This window comes from Oncorhynchus tshawytscha, linkage group LG09, assembly GCF_018296145.1.
Source record: "Oncorhynchus tshawytscha isolate Ot180627B linkage group LG09, Otsh_v2.0, whole genome shotgun sequence".
Lineage (NCBI taxonomy): Eukaryota > Metazoa > Chordata > Actinopteri > Salmoniformes > Salmonidae > Oncorhynchus > Oncorhynchus tshawytscha.
In genome coordinates this window covers 58,703,755-58,714,479 of record NC_056437.1, presented here as the reverse complement: position 1 = coordinate 58,714,479, position 10,725 = coordinate 58,703,755, and positions in this window count along the sequence as shown.

The window sequence follows — 10,725 nt, the reverse complement described above, 5'->3', positions numbered from 1 at the left end:
GAATGAGTAGCGGATGTCGTCAACCTTTTTTTCAAAGTGGTTGACAAAGTCAGATACAGAGAAAGAGAAGGTAGAGAGGAGGGAGTGAAAGGATGTTAGGTCCTCCGGATGTTTAGTTTTCACTCAGCTGTCCGCAGCCCTGTTCTGTAAGCTCGCAATGAGTCACTCAGCCACGGAGCAGGACAGGAGGGCCGAGCCGGAAGGGAGGAATGGGGACGAGTCATAGGATGCGGAAAGGAGAGGAAGGTCGAAGAGGCAGAATCAGGAGGGAGAAGGATTTAGCAAAAAGGAGAGATGATAGAATAGAAGAGAGTAGAGGGAGAGAGAGCGACGATTGCGACAACACAGGACCATCTGGGTAGGGGCTGAGTGGTTAGGGAAGGAGGAGACAGAAAAGGAAACAAAGTAGTGATCAGATACCTGGAGGGAAGTTGCAGTGACATTAGTAGGCGAGCAGCCTCTAGTAAAGAGGAGGTCAAGCGTATTGCCTGCATTGTGAGTTGGAGGGGATTGGGAAAGGGTGAGGTCAGAAGAGGAAAGGAGGGGAAAGGGAGAGTTGGAAAGAAATTCATCAAAGGCAGATGTCGGGAGATTGAAGTCGCCAAGTGAAGTGATCCATCGTCAGGAAATTAGCTTATAAAAGGTGTCAAGCTCATTGAGGAACTCTCTAAGGGCACCTGGTGGGTGATAGATGACAATAATAAGCTTGAGTGGACATGTGACAGTGACAGCATGGAATTCAAATGAGGAGATGTACAGTTGAGAGAGGGAGAGAACATCTACACTTAGGAGAAATGAGTGGACCTACGCCACCACCACAACTACCAAATGCTCTCGGACTATGAGAGGAAACATAGCCAGATGAAGAAAGAGCAGCTGGAGTAGCAGTGTTCTCTGAGATGATCCATGTCTCCGTCGGGGCCAAAAGGTCAAAGGCCTGAAGGGCAGCAAACGCTGAGACAAACTCTGCAATCTTGACTGCAGATCGGCAGTTCCAAACGCTACCAGAGACCCGGAATTCCACATGGGTTGTGCTCGCAGGGCACACTAAATTAAAAGGGTTGCAGCCAAGGGGGAGCGTCTGTAAAGCCTACAGCGAGAGGTCCAAACAGGTATAGAAAACACACATAGCTACCTACATGTACAAATTACCTCGAATAACCTGTACCCCCGCATATCGACTCGGCACCGGTACCCCCTGTAAATTATTTTTTACTTTAGTTTATTTAGTAAATATTTTCTTAACTCTATTTCTTGAACTGCATTGTTGGTTAAGGGCTTGTAAGTAAGCATTTCACAGTAAGGTCTACACCTGTTGTATTTGGTGCTATTTTCAGGTCTCTCCAGAGATGTTCCATCGGGTTCAAGTCCAGGTACTGGACTTTTCATCAAGGATCTCTCTGTACTTTGCTCCGTTTATCTTTCCCTAAATCCTGACTAGACTCCCAGTCCCTGCTGCTGAAAAACATCCCCACAGCATGATGCTGCCACCACCATGCTTCACCATAGGGATGGTGCCAGGTTTCCTCCAGATGTGAAGCTTGGCATTCAGTCCAAAGAGTTCAATCTTGGTTTCATCAGACCAGATAATCTTTTTTCTCATGTTCTGAGAGTCCTTTAGGATGCCTTTTGGCTCCAAGTGGGCTGTCATGTGCCTTTTACTGAGGAGTTCCACCTGGCAACTCTATCATAAAGGCTTGATTGGTGGAGTGCTGCAGAGATGGTTGTCCTTCTGGAAGTTTCTTCCATCTCCACAGAGGAACCCTGGAGCTCTGTCAGAGTGACCATTAGGTTATTGGTCACCTCCCTGACCAATGTGCATATTTGAAGTGCACTCCAACAGTTATTTATCTTATTTCAGTCTTTGAGAGCTATCTATAGCTCTTCCTCTTCATCAGACATCAGCTTACGTTTTCACAAGAGGCTGTGTTTACATTGTATATAGAAGCAGGCCATTGGCTGCCTTCATCATGAGGGGTTTGTAAGGGAGTTCTGATTTAGCAGTTTGGCAAATTTGTCTGAGCAGACAGTCTTGAAATATACTTTTTATGAGAAAATGTGCAGGAATTGAAGGTGCCAACAAATGTTATAGTTTCATAAGAATGTTTTACGGTCATATACAAAAAATCTGCTCCTCCCTCGACGGGGGATCTAACAACTTAATCTTTTCAGGCTTTGGCCCACCACCTAGTAAATTAAAATGTTCCCGGTCACGTTGTCCAGCGCCACATTTTCCTAATGCAAACCCTGATTGCAACATAAGCATAGACCAATGCGAGCGAGGTTCAATACAGCTAGCAAGCATCACAAATAATCAATAATGTCATTATGATACACGCACGCCCCCCCAGAGAGACACAGCTTAACTTCTTTGATATAGGGGGCGCTCTTTTAATTTTTGGATGAAAAACGTTCCCGTTTTAAACAAGATATTTTGTCACGAAAAGATGCTCGACTATGCATATAATTGACAGCTTTGGAAAGAAAACACTGACGTTTCCAAAACTGCGAAGATATTGTCTGTGAGTGCCACAGAACTGATGTTACAGGCGAAACCCAGATAAAAAAAATCTATCAGGAAGTGCCGCATTTTTTGAAACCGCCTCATTTCAATGACTCCTTATATGGCTGTGGAGGAGCTAGGAGTCAGCTTACGTTTTCCCCAAGGTGTCTGCAGCATTGTGATGTATTTGTAGGCATATCATTGGAAGATTGACCATAAGAGACTACAGCTACCAGGCGGTCGCTTGGTGTCCTCCGTCGCAATTATTGCGTAATCTCCAGCTGCAGTATTTTTTCGTTTGCCTTTGATGAGAAACCGACTGCCAGGAATGATTTTTCATCGAATAGAATTGTGAAAAACACCTTGAGGATTGATTCTAAACAACGTTTGCCATGTTTCTGTCGATATTATGGAGCTAATTTGGGAAAAAGTTTGGCGTTGTGTTGACTGCATTTTCGTTTTTTTTTCTTAGCCAAACGTGATGAACAAAACGGAGCTATTTTTCTCTTTACACAAATAATCTTTTTGGAAAAACTGAACATTTGCTATCTAACAGAGTCTCGTCATTGAAAACATCCGAAGTTCTTCAAAGGTAAATGATTTTATTTGAATGCTTTTCTTGTTTTTGTGAAAATGTTGCCTTGCTGAATGCTGGCTTAATGCTATGCTAGGCTATCAATACTCTTACACAAATGCTTGTGTAGCTTTGGTTAAAGCATATTTTGAAAATCTGAGATGACAGTGTTGTTAACAAAAGGCTAAGCTTGTGTTTCAATATATTTATTTAATTTCATTTGCGATTTTCATGAATAGGAAACGTTGCGTTATGGTAATGAGCTTTTGAGGCTATGATTATGCTCCCGGATACGGGATTGCTCGACGCTAGAGGTTACTGTGAGTTCTCACATTTTTCAACGTTTTTTAAAAACATTTTTTACAAAAGGATAGATTTGGAGTTAGATAAACTTGGATTTTTTGGCAGGTACATATGCAGGATGCTACAGCGTGGCCTTCACTCCAGATCAAAACTCCAAACCTACAACCTAATTTTTACCAAAATTAACCGGAGACATTACTGCTTCAAGGTTTTATTTTTCCAAGCTATAGGGTACTCTAACAAACAAACAGCAGAGACCTGAGGACACCATTTCAAACTGGAACTGAGCCAGATGCTAATTCAATTAGCACTAAGGTGTGAAGTAAAAGGCCTTTGGGCCAAACAAGTTTCAGGAGTCTTTGAAGTGTCCTCTGAAGCCCCCTCCTGCTGTTCAAAGACCATTCACTGGCATTCTTTACAATAAATCTGCCTCCAGAAATAAAAGCTTCTCCCAAGTGGGTGTGACACCTACTGCCATTGCCTGCTGCACTGCTGCTTGGATTCCACCTGGCGATCTGTTCACCGTCTGACCTGGCCATGTCTGGTACAGGTACCCCCACCACACCCCCCCTCTCTCCTGAGCTTTCGCTCGCCTCCAGCACACACTCACTGTTGGGGCGAGTGACTCTGAACTTACAATGGTTAGCCCCAAGTCGTTATATATTTTATTTTTTTATTGTGCATTTTTCTATTTGCCTCATGACTCCTGCATACTTTGTTGACTACAAACTTTATTTACCCAACCGTGGGACAGACTGTTTGTTTCCACACTCGGGACTCTGACTCTCTATTGATTACACAGACTTTTGGCCTTCCATCCTATTCTAACCACCTCTCGCCGGCTTTGTAGTCATATTACCTGATGAAATTGCTGTTCAATCTGATCTTGTTGCCATCTGATACACATTCAGATGTCCTACACCAGCACTGCAGAGCTCTCCCTGTACTATGCCATGCCTTGATTGCATTACTGTTGATATCTGGAAATGTGCATGTACACGCTGGCCCAACTACGGTTGCTAGTCCTAATTCTGACTTGTGCTCTGATATCTGCTTCACTGATTTCTGCTCTTGTAAAAGCCTGGGTTTTCTGCACGTTAACACTAGAAGCTTATTACCTCAAATGTATCAATCGAAAGTGTGGGTTCACAGCTCCAATCCAGATGTGTTGGTCATTACTGAGATGTGGTTAAGAAAGAGTGTTTTGAATACCGACGTTAACCTCTCTGGTTATAACCTTTTTCGGCAAGACAGATCTTCCCAAGGTCGGGGAGAGGCAGTCTTCACCAAGGATCACCTTCAGTGCTTGGTTATCTCCACCAAGTCTGTCCCCAAACAATTTGATTTTCTGGTTTTAAGCATTAAACTTTCAAATAGCTCTTTGTTGACTGTTGCTGGGTGCTATCGTCCTCCATCAGCACCTGCTTGTACCCTACCTGCCCGTAGCTCTCTCCTGGTCCCTTACACAAGTCTGAATTTGTCCTGCTAGGTAACCTAAACTGGGACATGCTTAAACCACCTGACCAAGTCCTAAAGGAATGGGAATCTTTCTCAGAGTATCACCAATCCCCCAAGGTATGACTCCAAACACCCAGAAAAGGATACTCTCCTTGATGTTATCCTCACTGTTATCCTAACAGCCTGTGGTTCGTAATGGCTGCTCAGTGAAACGACCTGTCCTGATTTGTCATAGACGCTTTCTAAAAAACTTTCATGAGCAAGCCTTCCTTCATGAACTGGCCTCTGTAAATGTTATAGAATCAGCTCGATCCCCTCTGTCGAGGAAGCTTGGACCTTATTTTTTTATATTTTCAGTGGTATTGTTAACAAACATACCCCCCTGTAAAGAAAATGAGAATTAAAAACAGGTTCAGCCCCTGGTTCGATCGTGATCTTGCAGAGTTACTCCACTTCAAGAATTGCATTCGGCGAAAGACTCGCCACACGCATACTCAAGCTGACTGGCTATTTTTCAGGCAAATGAGAAAAAAAGTGCACTCCGGCTATCCGGAAAACTAAAAGGTAGTTACTTTAAGGAGCAGTTCTCTCTGTGGCTCTAACCCCAAGAAGTTCTGGAAAATAAACCCTCATTCTCACAACCGCCCATATCCCTTAATGTTGATGATGTGGTTGTTACTGACAAGAAGCACATGGCTGAGCTCTAATCACCACTTCATTAAGTCAGGATTCCTATTTGACTCAGCCATGCCTCCTTGCCCATCCAACATTTCCTCATCTCCCACCCCTTCTAATGCGACTATCCCCGATGCGTCTCCGTCTTTTTCCCCTGACCTGCTACAAAGTTTATCCCTGCAGGCAGTCACTGAGTCGGAGGTGCTAAAAGAGCTCCTGAAACTTGACCCCGAAAAAAAACATCTGGGTCAGATGGTTTAGACAGTTTCTTCTTTAAGGTTGCTGTCCCTGTCATCGCCAAGCCTGTCTCTCCTTTCTGGGGATGTTCCCACTGCTTGGAAGGCAGCCACAGTTTGTCCTTTATTTAAAGGGGGAGATGCTGATACTAACTGTTACAGACCTATTTCTATTTTTCCCTGTTTATCAAAAGTGTTGACAAACTTGTCAATAATCAACTGACTGGCTTTCTTGAGATCTATAGTATTATCTCAGGTATGCAATCTGGTTTCCGCTCAGGTTATGGATGTGTCACTGCAACCTTAAAAGGTCCTCAATGATGTCACCATTGCCCTTAATTCTAAGCAATATTGCTATTTTTATTGACTTGGCCAAAGCTTTTGATACGGTAGACCATTCAATTCTTGTGGGCCGGCTTAGGAGTATTGGTGTCTCTGAGGGGTCTTTGGCCTGGTTTGCTAAGTACCTCTCTCAAAGAGTGCAGTGTATAAAGTCAGAAAATCTGCTGTCTCAGCCACTGCCTGTCACCAAGGGAGTACCCCAAGGCTCAATCCTAGGCCCCACGCTCGTCAATTTACATCAACAACATAGCTCAAGCACTAGGAAGTTCTCTCATCCATTTATAGTTTTATACTCAGCTGGCCCCTCCCCCGATTTTGTGTTAAATGCTCTACAACAATGCTTTCTTAGTGTCCAACAAGCTTTCTCTACCCTTAACCTTATTCTGAACACCTCCAAAATAAATGTCATGTGGTTTGGTAAGAAGAATGCCCCTCTTCCCACAGGTGAGATTACTACCTCTGAGGGTTTAGAGTTTGAGGTTGTCACTTCATACAAGTACTTGGGAGTATGGCTAGATGGTACACTGTCCTTCTCTCAGCACATATCAAAGCTGCAGGCTAAAGTTAAATCAAGACTTGTTTTTTTCTGTCATAATTGCTCCTTTCACCCCAGCTGCCAAACTAACCTTGATTCAGATGATCCTACCAATACTAGATTACGGAGACATAATTTATAGATCGTCAGGTAAGGGTGCTCTCGAGCGGCTAGATGTTCTTTACCATTTGGCCATCAGATTTGCCACCAATGCTCCTGATAGGACACATCACTACACTCTATACTCCTCTGTAAACTGGTCATCTCTGTATACCCGTTGCAAGATCCACTGGGTGTTTCTTTTTAAAACCCTCTTAGGCCTCACTCCCCCTATCTGAGATATCTACTGCAGCCCTCATTCTCCACATACAACACCCGTTCTGCCAGTCACAATATGTTAAAGTTCCCCAAAGTACACGTCCCTGGGTCGCTCCTCTTTTCAGTTTGCTGCAGCTAGCGACTGGAACGAGCTGCAACAAACACTCAAACTGGACAGTTTTATCTCAATCTCTTCATTCAAGACTCAATCATGGACACTCTTACTGACAGTTGTGGCTGCTTTGTGTGATGTATTGTTGTCTCTACCTTCCTGTCCTTTGTGCTGTTGACTGTGCTAGTGATGCTAGTTGGGCGGGAGGGTGTGGGCAGCAATCGGTTGAAGAGCATGCACCTAGTTTTACTAGAATTTAGAAGCAGTTGGAGACCACGGAAGGAGTGTTGAATGGCGTTGAAGCTCATTTGGAGGTTTGTTAGCAGTGTCCAAATAAGGGCCAGATGTATACAAAATGGATTTCATCTGCGTGGAGGTGGATCAGAGAATCAGCAGCAGCAAGAGCGACATCCTTTATATATACAGAGAAGAGTCGGCCCGAGAATTGAACCCTGTGGCACCCCCATAGAGACTGCCAGAGGTCAGGACAACAGGCCCTCCAATGTCACACTGAACTCTGATAAGTAAGTTGGGGAACAAGGCGAGGCAGTCATTTGAGAAGCCAAGGCAATTGAGTCTGCAAGATAACAATGCGATGATTGACAGAGTCAAAAGCCTTGGCCAGGTCGATGAAGATGGCTAGGTCGATGAAGATGGCTGCACGGTACTGTCTTTTATCGATGGCGGTTATGATATCTGATATGACCAGCTCGGAAACCAGATTGCATAGTGGAGAAGGTACGGTGGGATTCGAAATGGTCGGCAATCTGTTTATTAACTTGGCTTTCAAACGAAGACTTTAGAAAAGGCAGGGCAGGATGGATATAGGTCTATAACAGTTTGGGTCTAGTGTCTCCCCCTTTGAAGAGGGGGATGACCGCGGCAGCTTTCCAATCTTTGGGGATCTCAGACGAAAAGAAAGAGGTTGAATAGGCTAGTAATAGGGGTTTCAACAATTTTGGCTGATAATTTTAGAAAGTGAGGGTCCAGATTGTCTTGCCCATGTATTTATTTTCAGATTTTCAACAACAACAAAAAGTCTCAGAAATCTGCTGAATTCCCTCAACTGAAGGTCAGCTAAGTTAACCTAGGCTACTTAACGTTACTAGCTCGGTATTTGAAGTTATATTATCATTAGTACTCTATTATCAAGTAAAAGCATATGCTTATTATTCATAATTTCTCAAACATTTATTAGCTAATTATTCAGTCGAATACGCTATGCTACAGCCATTGAATCGGTCTTTGAGCGTTAAGGGACATTAATGACTAGCTCGGTCCACGACATTGTTATATTTAAAAAATAAATAAATACAAGGACAAATGTTTTTAATCAGTGACTGAAATTTCGCACTACGTGATATTCACTTCCGGACTTGGAAAGAGCTCAAAGAGTTGTAGAACTCCCCTCTGAATAACGGGGCGTGGTTGTGGCTTAACTGCATTGGGGAAAAGAAAGCAATTTTTCCACTGGGCTTCTCTTCTTCTAACGTAGGAGGTGTGCAGCTAACAGTTCAACTGTCTGCCCCTAGTTTGTAGAGCTACATAAATGTCAACAAACAACCTTTGATTTCAAAATATGGAAATGTTTAGAATCAATCACAGTACATGTTTTGAAGTTATAAAAGAGTAATAATAAGCCAGATCGGCCTATCACGTACATGACCATATGTCAGTCATAAGTCCCAAAGAGGGTGTTTTGTCCTGCTCCTGCATTCATCAGAGACAAACCATTGGGCTCAGCCCATATCTCACATCAATGAGTTTACAATTACATCGGTAGTAAAATTGCCAATTTTAGGAAATGTTATAACATACTATTTACAAGTAGAATGGAATGGTTTGCCTTGTGTATGATTTGTCTTTGACACTCATAACCAGCCAGAAAATATTAGAATATATAAATCACAATGCGTCTTAATATGGGTCATGACAGTGTTGTGACTGTTATATATTATGGCATGGTTATGACCTTGTTATGCTAGGGGTCAAATAAAGTGAGACCGAAAGTTCATATCAGAAACAGTGAGCATAACGAGTAACAGCTAGTGACATCAGCATGAGTCACCAGCGCAATGCCTCTGACATCCGGCATTGATGAAGCATGTGTCGAACTGGTAAACTTAAATAGACCGCATGTAATTAGTGTGTGAATCCAATTGGTGCAATATCTGCTGATGCAATCAGCTGATGCCACCACACTCGGGTTTCCCTTCTGAACTGGCTACACACCAGAAGCGTTCCCAGGGATGCTAGCCCATGTTGACTCAAGAGCACAGGGAGTGATGGTTGCTGATAATGGGCCTCTGTATGTAGATATTCCATTTAAAAAATATATATTTTTAATTCTGCTGTTTCCAGCTACAATAGTCATTTACAACATTAACAATGTCTACACCTTAGATCAATTTGATCTTTTAAATGGTAAAAAAAAGTTTCTCTTTCAAAAACAAGGGCATTTCTAAGTGACCCCCAACCTTTAAACAGCAGTGTGTCATTTTTTATTTTGAAAGGTTGGAGTAGGTGGTATAGATCAGTGGGGGAAAATCCCAATTGAATACATTGTTGGATCTTAATTAAAAGCAGCATAATGTGACAGCAGTGCAAAGGGTGTGTAGACGTTCACTAGGCACTGTATAGAGCGTTTACCGAGAATGCAGTCTTCAAACATTGACATTCAATTGTGCTATAGCGTGGATCCACGGTGCGGATTGAATATAGGCCTAAATTAGGAACTGAATGACACCAGGCGGAATATTTGGGATGATTGGAATGCTCTGAAAACAAAGACTGACTTGAACTGGTTGCTAACAAAGGATAACAGTACCTTACATGGTGAACTCCAAAACTTGTCATTCACTTCAAATATACTGATGAGAATTAGGAAGTTTTATTAGACAGTGCATAGATTGTCAAGTCAGTGCACAGTATATGATTGTTAGTTTCTATATAAAATCATGGTTATAAATATACTGCATAAGTGAGATTCAAATGGATGTCATTTTTTTGTCAATGATCTACACAATATACTTGTCAAAGTAAAAGAAAAATTCAAACATAAAAAAAAATATATACACACACACTCCCTGAGTCAATACATGTTAGAATCAACTTTGGCATCGATTACAGCTGTGAGTCTTTCTGGGTCTCTAAGAGCTTTCCACACCTGGATTGTGCAACATTTTCCAGTTATTTTCAAAATTCAAATTGTTTGTTAATTAATCATTGCTAGATAACCATTTTCAGGACTTGCCATAGACTTTCAAGCATATTTAAGTCAAAACTAACTTGGCCACTCGGGAACATTCACAGCTTTCTTTGTAAGCAACCCCAGTGTAGATGTGGGTTTGCGTTTAAGGTTATTGTCCTGCTGAAAGGTGAATTCATCACAGTGTCTGGTGGAAAGCAGACTGAACCAGGTTTTCATGTTGCCTGCGATATTTTTTTAATCCTAGGTGTCCTTAATTACAAGCATACCGAAACTTAGCAAAAAAATAAACGTCCCTTGTCAGGACCCTGTCTTTCAAAGATATTTGGATTTTTACGAATTAACTCAATTGTGAAAGGTTTAAACACCGTTTCCCATGCTTGTTCAATGAATCCTAAACAATTAATGAAAATGCAGCTGTGGAACGGTTGTTAAGACATTAACAGGTTACAGACAGTAGG